The sequence below is a fragment of the Dendrobates tinctorius genome, unplaced genomic scaffold (genome assembly GCF_039654945.1).
Source record: "Dendrobates tinctorius isolate UK_male_01 unplaced genomic scaffold, ASM3965494v1 ptg000147l, whole genome shotgun sequence".
Taxonomy (NCBI): Eukaryota; Metazoa; Chordata; class Amphibia; order Anura; family Dendrobatidae; genus Dendrobates; species Dendrobates tinctorius.
Window position 1 is genome coordinate 19,619,824 of NW_027361814.1, and position 17,170 is coordinate 19,636,993.

General features: G+C 47.1%; 1 protein-coding gene and 1 long non-coding RNA gene across 3 annotated transcripts in view; one reads left to right on the plus strand and one right to left on the minus strand.

Moving 5' to 3' along the window:
* LOC141049769 (uncharacterized) overlaps nucleotides 1-16,215 on the minus strand; it is an 88,617-nt gene extending 72,402 nt beyond the window's left edge. The window contains exon 1 of the long non-coding RNA XR_012220434.1: nucleotides 15,601-16,215. This is a non-coding gene — a long non-coding RNA (uncharacterized lncRNA). The remainder of the gene's footprint in view (nucleotides 1-15,600) is intronic.
* Nucleotides 1-17,170, plus strand: part of ADGRA1 (adhesion G protein-coupled receptor A1) — a 1,190,508-nt gene that overhangs the window by 532,176 nt on the left and 641,162 nt on the right. The window lies entirely within an intron of this gene.

A 17,170-nucleotide genomic window follows, 5' to 3' on the forward strand; every position in this document is an offset into this window, starting at 1 on the left:
ATGATATCTTGAGTTGTTGCGGTTCCTTCAACTTCTCCATAATATCACTCACTAGTGATGACGGAATATTTAAGACAGAAACATCAGGAATCAACATGTTACACTAGTGGCTCCTATCACAAGTCAGTGAGCTCTGCACCACCAGTCATTCTGTCACATGTTATTAAAAGGAAATGGCAGATTGATGGGCCGGGTGTTATAAATTAGAGGCATTGGGGCCGAATATTATACAGTAGGGTGTGAGGGGCCAGATGTTATAAACTGGAGGTGAAGGGACAGATGTTATACACTGGAGGTGAGGAGCATGATGTTATACAAATGGGGTGAGGGGACAGATGCTTTACATTGATGGTGAGGGGCCAGATGTTATACAAAGGGGGTGAGGGGCCAGAAGTTATACTCTGTGGAAGCGGGTGAAGGCTGAAATGTTATACAGTGGGGGAGGCGAGGGGCCAGATGTTATACACAGGGGTTGAGGAGCTGGATGTTATGCACCATGGAGTGGGGTGGTGAGGGGCCAGACGTTATACACCAGGAGTGAGGGGCCAGATGTTATACAATGAGGGTGAGGGGCCAAATGTTATACAAAGGTGGTGAGGGGCAAGAAATGATAGAGCGGGGGTGAGGGGCCAGATGTTATACACTGGAGGTGAGAGGACAGAAATTATACACCCGGGGTGAGAGGACATATGCTATACATCGGGGGTGAGGGGCCAGATGTTATACACTGGAGGTGAGAGGACAGAAATTATACACCCGGGGTGAGAGGACATATGCTATACATCGGGGGTGAGGGGCCAGATGTTATACAATGGAGGAGCGAGGGGCCAGACGGTTTACACCATTGGTGAAGTGCCAGATGTTATACAATGGAGGATCGAGGGGACAGATGTTATATGCCGGGGTGAGGGGCCAGATGTTATACAACGGAGGTGAGAGGACAGAAATTATACACCCGGGGTGAGAGGACATATGCTATTCATCGGGGGTGAGGGGCCAGATGTTATACAATGGAGGAGCGAGGGGTCAGACGTTTTACACCAGTAGTGAGGTGCCAGATGTTATACAACGGAGGATCAAGGGGACAGATGTTATATGCCGGGGTGAGGGGCCAGACGTTTTACACCAGTAGTGAGGTGCCAGATTTTATACAATGGAGGAGCGAGGGGACAGATGTTATATGCCGGGGTGAGGGGCCAGACGTTTTACACCAGTAGTGAGGTGCCAGATTTTATACAGTGGAGGAGCGAGGGGACAGATGTTATATGCCGGGGTGAGGGGCCAGACGTTTTACACCAGTAGTGAGGTGCCAGATTTTATACAATGGAGGAGCGAGGGGACAGATGTTATATGCTTGGGTGAGGGGCCTGACGTTTTACACCAGTAGTGAGGTGCCAGATTTTATACAATGGAGGATCGAGGGGACAGATGTTATATGCCGGGGTGAGGGGCCAGACGTTTTACACCAGTAGTGAGGTGCCAGATTTTATACAATGGAGGAGCGAGGGGACAGATGTTATATGCCGGGGTGAGGGGCCTGACGTTTTACACCAGTAGTGAGGTGCCAGATTTTATACAATGGAGGATCGAGGGGACAGATGTTATATGCCGGGGTGAGGGGCCAGACGTTTTACACCAGTAGTGAGGTGCCAGATTTTATACAATGGAGGAGCGAGGGGACAGATGTTATACACCTGGGATGAGGGGCCAGATGTATTACACCGGTAGTGAGGTGCCAGATGTTATACACTGAGGGTGAGAGGCCAGATTTTACACACCATGGAGGGGGGGTTGAGCTGCTAGATTTTATACACTTGTGGCAAAGGGAAAAACCTGGATTCAATGATTGAGTTCTGTGTACCAATACTTTTGATCACAGGACATATAGCAGCGGATGATCCCTATGATCATGATTTCCATCACCGCATCCCTATTGCAGAGATATTTTTCTTATAATAGATCTGGCCTGCAATCATGGAATAACTCATTATATATCAGGAGCCCTATATATCCTTAAACCCACACAGTATTTTTCCCCTGAGGCAGGCTGGCTGATAAGTGTATTCTTCTAAAGGTTAAAGTACAGCCGAATCTTCTCATGTGGAATGTTATATCATGGATAAAATGATGCTCTGATTAATTCGCTGACATTTCGCTTGTATACACATAGTTATACACCTACTGAGATGCATCACGTCCCCGGCATCATTTAACCTACTGTGGGATGATTTATTTAATCCGTGCCTCTCGTATATGGGACGGCGCATCCAGTCCGGTGCCAGGCTGAGGCTCACAGGCATCATGGCAGCTCCAGAGTCTCTTCTTCGCCTGGCTCATTTCGGATAAAGACGATATTTATAGTTTGTGGCTTAATCTGATTCTGTGTCAGGTAATAACATGTTGTACGGCCATTACATTCAGCTATCATTACTGTCTATTGCCAGCCATTGCTACTCCGACTTTACACAATCTGCACTGCTGGTGCTGGTTCGGGGTCTTGGCAGATGTTGAGGGTTATGTCAGAAATGACTGCCATATTAAAAATGCAGGGACCTTGATGAATCTGCTGTTTTGCACACAGTACTAATCTTAGGTTGATTTCTCTTTTGTATTGAATACATTATGGAAATCTGTATGCAGAGGTATAATGGTAAGGAGCCTGGTGGAGGCATAATTGGAAGCTGTTAGTCCCAAATATTTGTAACAGGGCACAACCAGTCATACAGTATTTGTAATATTGAGCTGTGGCAGGTGGGCTCCTTCAGATACCAAGGTCTACTTACCATTACTACCTCTGCACCCCATAAAGCTATGCTCCTGAGGGCAGCATGGTGGCTCAGTGCTTAGCACTGTCGTTCCACCAAGGACAACATCTGTAAGGAGTTTGTATGTTCTCCCCGTGTTTGCGTGGGTTTCCTCTGAGTTCTCCCATTCTATTCCAAAGACATACAGATAGAAAGTACAGTCTATAAAAATAGGGCACTTTTTTGCCTTGTTTACAAAAAAATGTAAGGCGTCCGAGATTTTATTGAAGCTGGATAAATTTATACAGATAACTTTTAATGTAATTATCGCAATTTCAAAGTTTATAGTGACTGCATATGACTTTCTATCAGAATTATGGACTATAGGCATGTATCACCAATAATCATAATAATTTATTATGATTTTTCAATGTGCCATAAAAAACATTGCCCGTCTTTATTTCTTCTTGATAGCTTACCAAAAAAAATCGCAATGTCAAGTTGGCAACCCTAATTGTGAGTCCCAATGGTGACTGTGATGACAATGTCCATAAAGCACACCTCCCAACCATCCCAGATTCAGTGTGTCTATTCCTGGGCTTCGGTGGTCTGGTGCTCGGGGCGGCGGGTCACGGGGATGACGCTCCGGATTTAAAACAAACAAACAAAAAATTAAATCTTCCCTCCTCTCCTCGGCTTTCTCTCATGACTCTGGAGAGGTCGATTTTTCCTGACCCCATAATACCCCCTCCCGAGCCACCCGGCCCCTCCCTTCTTTACGTTAAAGACAAGCAACAACCATTTCTTTGGGTAGTAATGGCCACAGCAGCCTATTTATTGATATTATTGGTAATCAAAGACACATGGTGAGGTCCTCGAAGTTATGCCGGTCTGGTGGTTTTTCCTAAATGGCATTCCCCATTCCCCCAGCCTTACTCCTAGCCGCGTTTTCCTCCGACTCAGAAGCACCATGCACCGAGGGAAGCGGTTGGCGCTCTTGACCCTGTGATCCTGAAGTTCCATCGCCAGGAATCACCCAATCCATACTAATGTGAACCCGACGTTCCATCGCCGGGTATCACCCGCCACTTATGTTACTGTGATCCTGACGTTCCATCGCCAGATATCACCCAAATGTCCCGTTAATAAGAACCCGAGTTATGTGCAATATTTTTTCTCGCATCCATTCTTGGATTGGCGAGTCTCTTCCGAGATATGCAGCAAATCGCAGCATGCTTGTTAGGCATCAGGTTCCTGTCGCTGCACAGCAGGAATCCCGAGCTTTGCCTTTGGCGGTCTCCCATTCATCTCCGGCCGCAGTAGAGCCTGCTAAGCGAACGCGTCGATCCCAGCACTCTGCTCACACCAGCATTGTAGGTTTGGTTGCTGCTGCCACCTCTGGTTCAGCTATAGCAACGCATGTTGGTCAGCAGCGAGCTACTCCAGGGACTAAGTCCTCCTTTCGATCCACTGAGCATGCCTGTGGGACGATATCTCATTGGAGATCGGAGGTCAGGTCCTTCTCCAGCTCGGATTGGACCATCAGGAAGGTCCTGGAAGGACACGGCTATAAAAGGTTCGCATGGCCGCTCGGCCATGCGCTAAGATAGACTTTTGTTGAGACTTGTGTGAGTGATGAAGGATGCATGAAACTGGTGACTGACTCATTAAATAACCCCTTCCTTTGATACGTATGTGTTAGGGTTAGTTTAGCCTGAGTCAGCGCCTCATGGTGGCAAAGCATGCGCCACAGTGCTCCAGTCTAGCACAAAGGTTAGCGCCATAGTGTCGCCATATTTCCCGTACCTCTGAGCGGTACAAGTCTATCCGCTGCACCCTGTGACTGCTAACAAGGCATAGCACTTTCCTAGCGTAACTCTCTAGCGCCACTGCAGCGGCTCTGTGTGCAAGTGGGTCTAGAAGGACTCTGACTCGATGACTCTGGGCAGAGTTCTGTGACCGCATAGCTTGCGCTCACATTATATTAGTGCGACTTTGTGAAGTAACAGTGTTCACCTCGCACACTCCGGGTGAGGTAACCTGAGCTTGCTACTATCCACCATTGTGTAGTAGCAGTTTCCATCGCTGCATGGTGAACCCCGGGCTGCAAACGCACCTCATTAACATCTATATTATTTGGTGCGTTCCATCAGCCTAACATTGCTGCGATTTTTTTTATCAGATATCCAAAAGCAAGACCAAAAATTTAAATGTCAACTTCCCAAAGGAGAAATTATATATACCCAAGAAGAGAGGAAGTGCCAGACAAAAATAAAATGAAAAGTTTTTATTTAATACAATTAAAATAGATTCTATACACCAAAGTATAAATGTGGAACAAGGCAGAGTGTGCTCCCTGCGACTACCAAATTACAGCAAGTGAGTCAGGTACATATAGCAGCACAAGTACTGTATTAATAATACCCAGAAACAGAAGGCCACTCAGTACAATGTAGTAAATCCATGTGGATACAAAGAAGCAGTGAACTGAAACTGGTGTATTTATACAAACTGTTAGAACATATCAAGAAAGCCATATACAGTGCACTGTGCTATAATATGAAATGCCATAATTGGTCGTGTCCTATAAAGTGCAACGTGCTGAATAAGATGCCATGCTGAGATAAGCTTATAAGCCCAGGGAATATCCCATTGCATAAAGCCCAAGTACCAAAATGCTGTAAAAGTGCAAATAAGGGCCAATGTAAATAGGCTTGCCAAATCACTGTCAGCAACAGAATATGTGTACCTGATATTGGTGGCAGGGAGAGGAACCCCGACGCGCGTTCTGCTGAATCGCTTCTTCCAAAGGTGGCGTCAGATTTTTTTTATCAGTACAATTTCAGCTGAGAAAAAAATCGCATATGAGATGTAACCAATTGAATAACATTGATCCGAGTGCAATCAGATTTTTTATCAGATTGCTCTCGACAATTTTTCTCGGAAATTGCTATGAGCCCTTATAGTAAGGCTGGTAGTGACTTTAATCAGTTGCTTCTTATATGTACACATTTGGTAGATATATATATTGTGGTGTGACAGGTGATCGCGTGGTTAATGGGAGATATGTCACATGGAGGGATGCTCCCTGCGATGCAACCCGGAGTATTTTGCCTATAGTGTACATGAGCACTAAAGATGTCATTTAGTGCACTGGGTGCGGACTGTACTCCTTATTGCCTTAAGATATGTGTATGTTCAGGACCTGTGGTGAAGTCTTGACCATGTGACCAGCTCATGTGATCCATACCTCACCTATGGGTGTGGTTACAGGGCTATGCAATTAAGGTGTTTAACACATGTGAGAGAGACTGTGAGGGAGTCTGGCAGAGTGTGGACAGACTTCCATGTGTCCAGGTGGGACACTACAGAGAGTGGTCTGTGTTCCAAGGAAGGAGAAGCCTTCCTGTGTCTGTGGCTGCAGATAGAGCGCTGCTCTGGACATTGCCCTGGCCTGTGTGCAAAGGACCTGAGGGAACACAGCCCCGCTAAGGACTGTTTATGTGCTGTCTATGGTTTATGGAGTAATAAACCCTGTGAAATTTTAAAGGAACGTACCTCATATTTGACTCCCGGTGCACCTAAGCGAGTCGAATCCTTACAATTGGTGGAGAATGCGGACAGCGATTCCCAGGAGCACAGACGGTATGGAAAATCATGAGTAATACTGACCGAGGTCAGAGGAAAAGACTGTATGGAGATTTGTGGGATGCCTATGAGGAGAAGAGGTACCTGAGAACCTGTGTGGCTGACACCAGCAGGTAACGGACAGGAATCCGTGTTGCACTGACCAGAGTCAGTGAGAGACTGTGCTTGTGTTTTTTTTTCCCTTTTCCTCGCTTCTCTGCAAAAAAAAAAAAAAATCCTGAAAGTGCTTGCTGTGGCTCAGTGCGCTCCTGAAGGTCTCGCAGCGCGGGGACCTGGTGTTTTTCCTCTTTGAGCATTGGTAGCAGACGCTGTCTGTCTACACCATCCTGCTGCAGTTTTATTACATATGTCTAAGCGGATACAGTAGTTGTGGCTTTACACAACTATAAAGGGTGAGTACCCTGTATTATGTCGTGATACCCATTATACCTGCATTGGTAAGGCCCTATGGGCGCGCTTTTGTGTTTTATTTATCTTTGAGGGTGACAAGTGGCTTCCGGTGGATCGGCGGGTCCACGAAGACGACGCAGCAAGATCTGCAGAGACACCAGCAGCTGCTTGTGAGCGACAGCAGGAGCTGGGGCAGTGCCAGAAGGAATTGGTGCGGTGTCGTGCTTAAAGGGCCAGTACCAGAAAAAGGCATAAACTGTACTGTGTGAACTGTGGCCTAAGAGGTTCTGCAGGACAGACATGGGGAGATCCCGAAAAGGGGTGGAGTCCCAAAAGGGGGCGGTGGCTCAAATCAGGGTGGTCGTCCGAAAAGGGGTGGAGTCCCAAAAGGGGGCGGTGGCCCAAATTGGGGTGGTAACCCAAAAAGGGGTGGAGTCCCGGGAGGTGGCAGCAACCCAAAGCGGGGTGGTGGTCCAGAAAGGGGCCAAGTTTGAAGAAGTGACAGCACTGGATGACTCAGTAGGTACGTCTGGAGTACCGCAGTGTATGTGCAGGTCTTTTTCAGAATGTGGAATATCCTTTCCGGGTAGTAATGACGGGCCACAGATGTGTACAGTGATGCTGCACTGGGAAGGAGCCTTTGGTCGGCTGGAATCAGAGAATCAGGTGACTCTGACAGGAACTCCTCTCGTTTTCTCTCTGTCCGAGAAAAACGTCAGGGTTCGCTGTAAACACGGGGTCACGGTGAACTACGCAGTAGACAGAGTAGTGTTTGAGGGGACCATAGGTGGTGAGTGCCAAGGGGGAGGGCTACCACGGGACTTAGTCTATGCCTGGGAGAGGGGCCGGGACTTTGTTTTGTTTGATGACGTTTGGTCGGACGATGGAGATGCTTCGACTGTGGGGCCAGCGGACACTGAGATAGTGACGGCTCCTGACGTGGACAGGTCAGAGGTAGAACTGACCGGAAGGAGGACATCTGCCCAACTTACGGACCTGACGTCTCGTGACATGACGGATGGTGGGCTGGGAGATGAGACGACTGTGAGTAGCTCGGTCAGTGAACCGACACTACATTGCCCCTTCTGGCTGGATGGAAAACAGGTGATGGGATTGTTAGACCCTGGGAGTCCGGTATCTGTGCTAAGAACCACTCCTGGACGTTCTGTGTCGCCTGGGACGGTGACGAGAGTGAATGGCTTTGGTGGGGACGATAAATAACTTTTGACAGCATACCTCTACATTGACACGACTGAGAGTTCCACGTACCATGTAGTGACAGTAGACCCAGACTTACAGTATACTATGGTAATAGGGCAGGACATAGAAGCCCTGTGGGACTGGTGCACAAAAGGAGAAGTGTCTGTTGATATAATGTGTATGGGAGGTAATGGTGTGAAAAGTCCGCCTCCTAAAGTTGACAGGCCTAAGTTAAGCATGACCAGAGAGAACAGTGCGTCAGCCCCACTTACGGACATGATGTCACCTGACGGGTACCACAGGGGGACTGATAGTGGTGTGGTAATTAAAAAGAGTGGACCTGACACCCGAACAGAGAGCAACATGAGCATTTCCCATACGGTGGGGTGTGACACAGGTACCAGGCGTGACTGTAATATGTTATTGCCAGTAGCAACCACTAGGGCTGAAGACAGTGTTTGTCAGACAGAAGCACGAACCCAGTGTAATGACAGTTTGCACCAGGTAGAAGCGCACCTACGAGACTTGGAGCAAGGGCGCGAAGAGATGTGTCAGCAGCTGGCGAGGGAGTGTCTGAAGGTGGCGAGTCTGGAAGTCGCCAACTCCGCGCAGGTGGAGCGGTTGCACCACCTAGAGTCCGAGCTCTTGGCAGGCAAAGCACTGAGACAAGTGACTGAGCACAGAGTGGATGAGCTGGAGAAGGAAGTCTCTGAGCTCAGCGGTCACCTGTCAGAGTGTAAAACCATGAACAAGACCCTGTTGGAAGCTATGGAGGTGCTCAGAGAGGCCCAAGAGAAGAATCAACAGGAGATTCTCAGGAGAGAGGATGAGCGTCGCTACCTGGCAGAGGAGCGAGATAAAGTTCTGCAAGAACTCAGTGGAGTAGGAAAAGGTCTTCTACGGGAGAAGAAGTGGATGGGCGAAGACGTACAGCAGCCGTGCCCGACTGATAGCAAGGCAGAACTGCCAAAGCCCATCTTGGAAAAGGGTCCTGAAGACTGTAAATCTCAGGGAGATGGTGAGCCAAGGGCTGCACAAGACAGTCATCCAATCGTGACAGATATCTTGAGGGAAGTGTCCGTAGGGAACCCAGAGCCATCTGTCCAGGATGAGAGCAAGTCCACGACCTTCAAGGTTGTAATTGATGTACCAGAAGACATGCAGGAAGCCTGTGCTGAGGAAGGTGTGCATGAGGCCTTTAGGAAGGCTATAGAAGCATGTAGTGTGATCTGGGCACCAGAGACGAAGCAGCTGGTCATACTATCATCTAAGGAAGTCACAAGGAAGCGGGTTACTATCCTGAGGGATATGCATCTACAATGCCTCCGCACAAGGCAGATGATCCTGTTGGATAAAAAAGAAGCCGCTCGATGTCTAGAGTGTGCGAGGAAAGTTCAAAGTCAGCAGGGCATTGCAGAAGACATCATTCAAGTGCCCAGAGGCCTTGTGATGAAAGTCATCGGAAGGTTTGGGAAAGTGATGCAGGACATGGTGAACAGGTCTGGCGTGATGAGAGTGAGGATTCCGGCTGATGACGAAGCCCAGGACAAGGGTGAAGATGGGATGGTTCCATTCCTCGTCGTCGGGTCCATGGAGAGCCTTGGGAATATCCAGATGCTCCTGGAGTATCGCGTGTCATACCTGAAAGAAGTAGAACAGCTAAGACTTGAGAGGAAGCAGATCAGTAGAGAGCTGGAGGAAATGGAAAGAAGATGGCCGCCTCCTTCAACTCGCGGTAAAGAAAGGCAAAGAAGTTCACTTAAGACTGGAAATCCTCAAGCTGGAGATAAGAGAGTACATAGAGATAAATGGAAGGGCTGCTCTCGGGACCTTAGGAGAAATGGCCAGCAGAGAGAGGACAATAGGTGGCCTGATGGAAGAGGAAGTAGTGATGCCTCAGCTAGCTCAGAGCTGAGTGACCTAGGAGGGAGACCCTGTAGAAGTGGTGACAAAGAGTCAGTCCAGACAAGAGGTATGGGGGCAAGGGAGTCGCAACACCATACTGACCGCCGGGGATGCGGGTGGTCTGACATGGGCCCATCTTTATCAGAGAACAAGACATAGTCGGATAATGGACGCCTACTGAAGGGTTCACTAGCAGGGCGTGACTTTGATAGACGATTTGACTGGCAGAGACGACCGAGAAGGATCTCTGGTCAAGTAATAGAAAGTGCCAAGCCCCACGGCTTTAGGCAGAGGAGGGGGATATGTGGTGTGACAGGTGATCGCGTGGTTAATGGGAGATATGTCACATGGAGGGATGCTCCCTGCGATGCAACCCGGAGTATTTTGCCTATAGTGTACATGAGCACTAAAGATGTCATTTAGTGCACTCTTTGCGGACTGTACTCCGTTTTGCCTGAAGATATGTGTATGTTCAGGACCTGTGGTGAAGTCCTGACCATGTGACCAGCTCATGTGATCCATACCTCACCTATGGGTGTGGTTACAGGGCTATGTAATTAAGGTGTTTAGCACATGTGAGGGAGACTGTGAGGGAGTCTGACAGAGTGTGGACAGACTTCCATGTGTCCAGGTGGGACACTACAGAGAGTGGTCTGTGTTCCAAAGAAGGAGAAGCCTTCCTGTGTCTGTGGCTGCAGATAGAGCGCTGCTCTGGACATTGCCCTGGCCTGTGTGCACAGGACCTGAGGGAACACAGCCCAGCTAAGGACTGTTTATGTGCTGTCTATGGTTTATGGAGTAATAAACCCTGTGAAATTTTAAAGGAACGTGCCTCATGTTTGACTCCCGGTGCACCTAAGCGAGTCGAATCCTTACAATATATAAGGTATGCGTGTATAAATTAAATGCAGTGCTGCTTCTGAAAATGTGTCATGATGGGCTGTTTGCAATTGTGAAATATTTGGGCCATACTATCTCGCACTATGACAGTGATTACATATACAGCCAACTAAAATGAGAGCAGATATTAATACAAGTGCTGCCAGCATACAAAATGATATACCGTAGGTCAGATTTATTGTTCCAAGACAAGTGATAAATCTGAACAAAAAAATGCATTAAAGTAAGTCATGTACGAAATGAGGACAGGACATTGAAGGACATTGTTTTCTCAGTAATATCACTAATTTTGAATGAATTTCTAAAGCGGGAAAGGGATTTATTGATTTTCTCCTCTATTAAAATTGGTCTTACTGCCTCACCGCAATAGATATTTGCAACATTCTAGAATAGGCAAATCTTGCTTGGCCACCGATTAAAATTTAGACTAATTTGACTCTGTTACCAGATTTCGCGATGCAAACTGCACACGTTGTTAAATACATCTCTCAGACCTGATGAGATTGATGTAATTACTCTTAAAATCCATGACAGAATGGCTATATAATCCTGATATTAAAAAAAAGCTAGAGCTGAACTCATCAAATATTCAGTTTAATATTAGGCAATGAAACGTTCACAAAAATTATACAGCTATTCTACCATGGAGCTCCAAAGTAAGTAGATTAGCTTCATCAGGTCTAGGAGATGTTTATTTTACAATAAAAACTGTATACATTATCAGACCGGGGTGACACTCGCAAGAAACTCGCACGAGTCTCGCGTCTCAATACCCGGCACTGCCGCCGGCACTCGGGACCCCAGAGTGTGCGGCTGCATAGAAATACATGCAGCCGCACACTCCGGTCCTGAGTGCCGGCGGCAGTGCCGGGTACTGAGACGCAAGACTCGTGCGAGTTTCTCGCAAGTGTGATCCCGGCTTTAAACAGATTTCTTACATCCAATAAGGCTAGTGTACTTACTTTGAAAATCAACATCAGTAGTGAGAGATACCTTCAACAGCAGGGAGGAGGGAAACTGAGCCCTTGTTAATCAGCCTATATTGAGGGTGGAGACTGAGTGTAAACTTTAAAAAAAAAAACATTTTACAACCACTCTGACATGGATCTTCACAGTTTAAGTACACCAGTCTCATCAGGTCCAATAGATCTGTTTAATAATGTATGCAGATTGTATTAAGATATCTGGTAAAACATCTGTTTTAATGTCTAATCCATCCACAAACAACAAAACCAATTACTCTGTGCTCATTAAAAGGAATCTGTCATCATGATTTCACTCCCTCCAAAATATTTATGTGCACATGTAGCTTTTTTAAAGACAAGTCCAGCAATGCCTTTACATGCCCAGTCTGGTCCTCCGTTAGTAAAAAATAAGCATTTTAATTGATATGCAAATGAGGCTGAAGAGCTATTGTAGATCTGTCACTCTAGCTCTATTCCCTGCACAGTGCCTCCTCCTGCTACACTGACAGCTGCTATGCTGTGTGAATCTGCATATTCAAAGGCTGGTTTCTCAGTGACAGTAGAACGGACTGTGCTGTATAAAGGTATTGATGGACTTGTCTCTGAATGAGCGACATGCACATACAGGTGTTTCTCACAAAATTAGAATATCATCAAAAAGTTAATTTATTTCAGTTCTTCAATGCAAAAAGTGAAACTCATATGTTATATAGAGTCATTACACACAGAGTAATCTATTTCTCGTGTTTATTTCTGTTAATGCTGAGGATTGTGGCTTACAGCCAATGAAAACCCAAAAGTCATTATCTCAGTAAATTAGAATACTTTATAACATTAGCTTGAATAATGATTGTAAAATCCGAAATGTTGGCCTACTGAAATATAGATTATGTAAATGTATACATTATATATGTATATATATTGTCCCACTGTATATGGTAAATACTTGGGGGTGTGAAATCTCCCTCTACTCCTCCATGGTCAGGCCTCATCTAGGCACCATATTTTAAAAATGACATTGGAAAACTGGAGCAAGGTCAAAGAAGAGCTACCAGGATGGTGAGTGGACAGCAAAGTATGTCCTGCGAGGAACGGTTAAAGGATCTGGGAATGTTTAGATTGCAAAAAAAGGAGGCTAAGAAGAAACTTAATAACTATCTACAAATTTCTGAAGGGCTGTCGAGGTGTAGATGGATCTTCCTTATTCTCATTTGCACACGGAAGCACGAGAAACAATGGAATGAAACTGAATGGGAGGAGACACAGATTAGATATTAGAAAAAACTTTTTGACAGTGAGGGTGAACAATGAGTGTAACAGGCTGCCACGAGAGGTGATGAGTTCTCATTCAATGGAAGTCTTCAAGCAGAGGCTGGACAGGTTGAAGATCACTCAACACAACTGCTTATATTGAAAGATTGAAATTGTATGGAAAACTGATTAAACAAAGTGCAATGGTGGCATATTGGTAGTGAGTTAGTGTTACGAGAGTAAAATAAACATGTCTCAAGTGCTACTTTAAATATATGAACAATTTTTGAGATTTTTATTTTCAGCTCAAAGAAAAGGAGCTCTGACCACTATAAAAATATATCAAGAGTTTTTCTCAAGAAGTATGTTCTGCCCATTTATGTGCAGCAAGTAATTTATAAGTGCTGTTCCAGCTATTGCCATTAGATGTCATAGTTGTCTTCTTTTTACTGTTCTTGGATTTATGATACTCTCCCATTAATGGCTTGTTCTGATGAGAACTGCCACTTCAGTTTTTCCAGGTTAGGATACTTGTAGCCATTTTCTCCCCAGATCTCTGAGTTATTCACACACTTGTTTTTGGCTGTCCCTACAAATCACTGCTTCTGTCAAGTGGATTCAGGTGAGGGTTTAATACAGTTATGTGTTTGTGCAATGTATCTGTCCTAGCTATCCATTCTTATGAGAGAGGTATATTGTGTAATGCATTTTCCAGCTACTTGTAATGTTCTTTGTACTGCATGTGGATAGATGCATCTCTGTTTAAGGTGCAATGCTGACAGCATAAGTTTGGCTTAAATGTCCCTCTTGACTGCATTGTGTGTTGTATTTTACAACGTCTGTAATACTCCTGTTACTGATGTAATAGCACCCTGTATTATTGTCTGTTACTGATGTAATAGCACTTTGTATCATGCTGTTGTCTCTGTTATCTGCCAAGACTGATATACTGTCTGTTTATTTGTAGTTTTTACCCGATTTCATCCACTATATCATCTGATCTCATCCACTATATCATCCGTTTTCATCCACCATTGTTGTTCACTGTTACTAAGTTCATCATCTCAATAAACATAGACTTAAGCACCCATACAGTCTTTTTACTGAGTGTGGATGAAGGGTTTAGCCATATGCTGGAATCCACACAGCATCATACATGGAGGAAGGCAGAACATAGTATATTCAGAAGCGCAATGCTCTTCAGTCTCTTGGCTTCCTGGTCACACCATTGGTCTAAACTGTGTGCTCTGTAGGCAGCTGGCAGAGGTAGCCTTACCCAGGGCTTTTTTTGTAAAAAAATATTAACCGGTACGCAATATTTGCCCCCAACCTCCTCTGTGCAACCCCCGTCCTCCTCTGTGCAGCTCCCGACCTCCTCTATGCTGCCCCCGTCCTCTTCTGTGCAGCCCCGTCCTCCTCTGTGCAGACCCTGTCCTCCTCTGTGAAGCCCCCGACCTCCTCTGTTCAGCCCCCGTCCTCCTCTGTGCAGCCCCCGACCTATTTTGTGCAGCCCCCGATCTCCTCTGTGCAGCTCCCGTCCTCCTTCATACTCACCATGCTGTGCCATCGCTGAACGTCCCTGAATCCTCCGTTGTCCAGCGCTGACAGCTTCTTCCTGCCTTCAGCGGTCACATGGTTCCGCTCATTAAGCTCATGAATATGCTTCCACGCCCATGGGCGTCCATATTCATCAGCTTAATGAGCTGTACCATGTGACCGCTGAAGGCAGGAAGAAGCTGTCAGCGCTGGGACAAGGAGGATGCAGGGGACATTCAGGGAGGCATGGGAGGGGTGAGTATGACTTCCCAGCCACCAGCTCCTGCCGCCGCTCCTCCCCCGCTAAAGCACCTTCAGATTTCCGGTACGCCGTACCGTCGTGTACCGGCGCCAAAAAAAGCACTGGCCTTACCTCTGCAGCATGAGAGAAGCACAGGGGGGACTATGCGATTCAGGCAGTACATTAGAAAATTAAAAATTCCTCCGTTCTAGAGAATGATGAAGATTTTATTAACAACTAAATTCCAAAGTTGCTGGCTTTTACAAAAACTTTACAATTTACCTATTTAAGAACATGAGACAACCCCTTTAAGACATTAATTGAAAGTAATTTTTGGGTATTTTAGGCTAAAGAACATAATGGCGTTCAAGGTTGCTGTCATGCCCATCATGCCGGCCATGCTGCTTGCGCTGCATGATCCCCATTGTCATGCCTATCATGCCTCATTGTCCCCAGGGCCGGGTCCCTGCGGCGCCCTGCGGGTGCCGCTTGTGTGTGCATGCGCACTTCATGACTGTTATGCCGCATGACCCCTGCAGCAGTGTGCACGCGCACCGAACTGTCATGCCCGCCATGTCTGTTATGCCGCATGACCGAACTATCATGCCTGTCATGTCTTGTATGCTCTTGTATGTCTTGTATGCTGCATGACCCTTGGAGCAGTGTGCACACGTACGTCATGACTGTTATACTGCAAGATCCCTTGGAGCAGTATGCACACGTACCTCATGACCGTTATGCTGCAAGATCCCTGGAGCAGTGTGCATGCGCGCCTCATCTCATGGCTGCCTGCCATTGCCACTGCGCATGTGTGCTTTACCTCATGGCTGCATGCCGTTGCTATGAGACCCACTGTCTCTGCTGTGCCTGCTGTAATCCTCTCTATGGACATGGAGGCCCTGACTATGTGGCCCTCTCTATGGTCCAGCCCAGTCTGATCCAGCTATCTTCTCTATGATCCTGGAGGACCTGAACCGGAAGTCCTCCCATGGTTCTGACCCGGAAGTGCAGGTGCTAATGCACTATATCTGTCACGGCACCGCCAGACTCAGGGCCTGCTGTCCCGGCCTCGGCCAGTAGGAGGCGCCGGACTATCACATCACCGTCAGACTCAGGGCCTGCTGTCCCGGCCTCGACCACTAGGAGGCGCCGGACTGTCCTATCACCGTCTGACCCGTGGCCTGCTGTCTCGGCCTTGGTCTCTGGGAGGCGTTGTGCTTCAACCCCGAGTGATGGCGGCGATAGTCATGAGGCTCCTGCGCAGGCGTCCGCTGGACGCAGGCTTCGCTCCTCGGTCAGTCATGAAGGGGCTGGTGCATTACCATCCAGCCTGGTCCTGGGGGCAGTCCGGATGACATCATCAGCCCACGGGCCTGTAAGGGATGACCTGATCCCTCAAATACCTTGGGACTGCTCTTGCAGGCCGCCGGATATATTCTTGGTTCCCCTGCATGTTACTATGTGAATTACTGTTGACTGACTCTGACTTTTGCCTGGACTTCTGACCCTTCTTCTGCCTAACGATTCTGTACCTCTGCGACTCTCCTGGTTTATGACACTGACTTCGGCCTGGATTCTGACTCTGCTTCTGCCTAACGATTCTGTACCTCTGCGACTCTCCTGGTTGATGACACTGACTTCGGCCTGGATTCTGACTCTGCTTCTGTCTAACGATTCGGTACCTCTGCGACTCTCCTGGTTTATGACTCTGGCTTCAACCTGGTATCTGTCTTTGCTGCTGTCTACCGTTGTTATACCATTTCTGCCTGACTGGTTTAGTCTCGGATATCATTGCCTTTGTGTCCTGTGTTGGAACACCTTTCTGGCGACCGTCCTGCTCTGGTCATTGCTCCTATTCAGACAGCACCTCCTGGGCTCTGCTATAAATCCAGATCCCTGTATAGGGGTAAAGGGTATCAGTGTTTCTCGGGGTGTTGTCTGGCTGCAGCCCAGACCGCAGGCAGACGTCACATTATATCCGGCCCAAAAAATAAAACGGCTTTTTGTGTCTATACTTAACACATATAAAAGCAGTTTTCCTCACCTTTTTTTTTTTCCTTCCTCCTGACTGAGCTGATTCTTGGCCCAAACACCTGTTACATTGCACAGCCTGGAAGGTCACTCTCAGGCTCAAGCATGCTGCAGCCTGGAAGCTTCAAGGAAAATACTGGCTGTTGGAAATCCACATTCCTGGATCATCACCCCCTGGACAGCTCTGGGGGTCAGGTATTGCCCGCAAATGCGGCCAAACTGTTGTTACCAGTTTCCCTTTCTTTTGCTAAGAAACGTCTGTGTGTGAAGGCTTTTGTGGATTGTGGTGCTGCCGGCAACCTTATGGATTTTTTATTTGCTAAGAGCCTTGGTGTAACTCTGTCAAGGCTTAAAGCTCC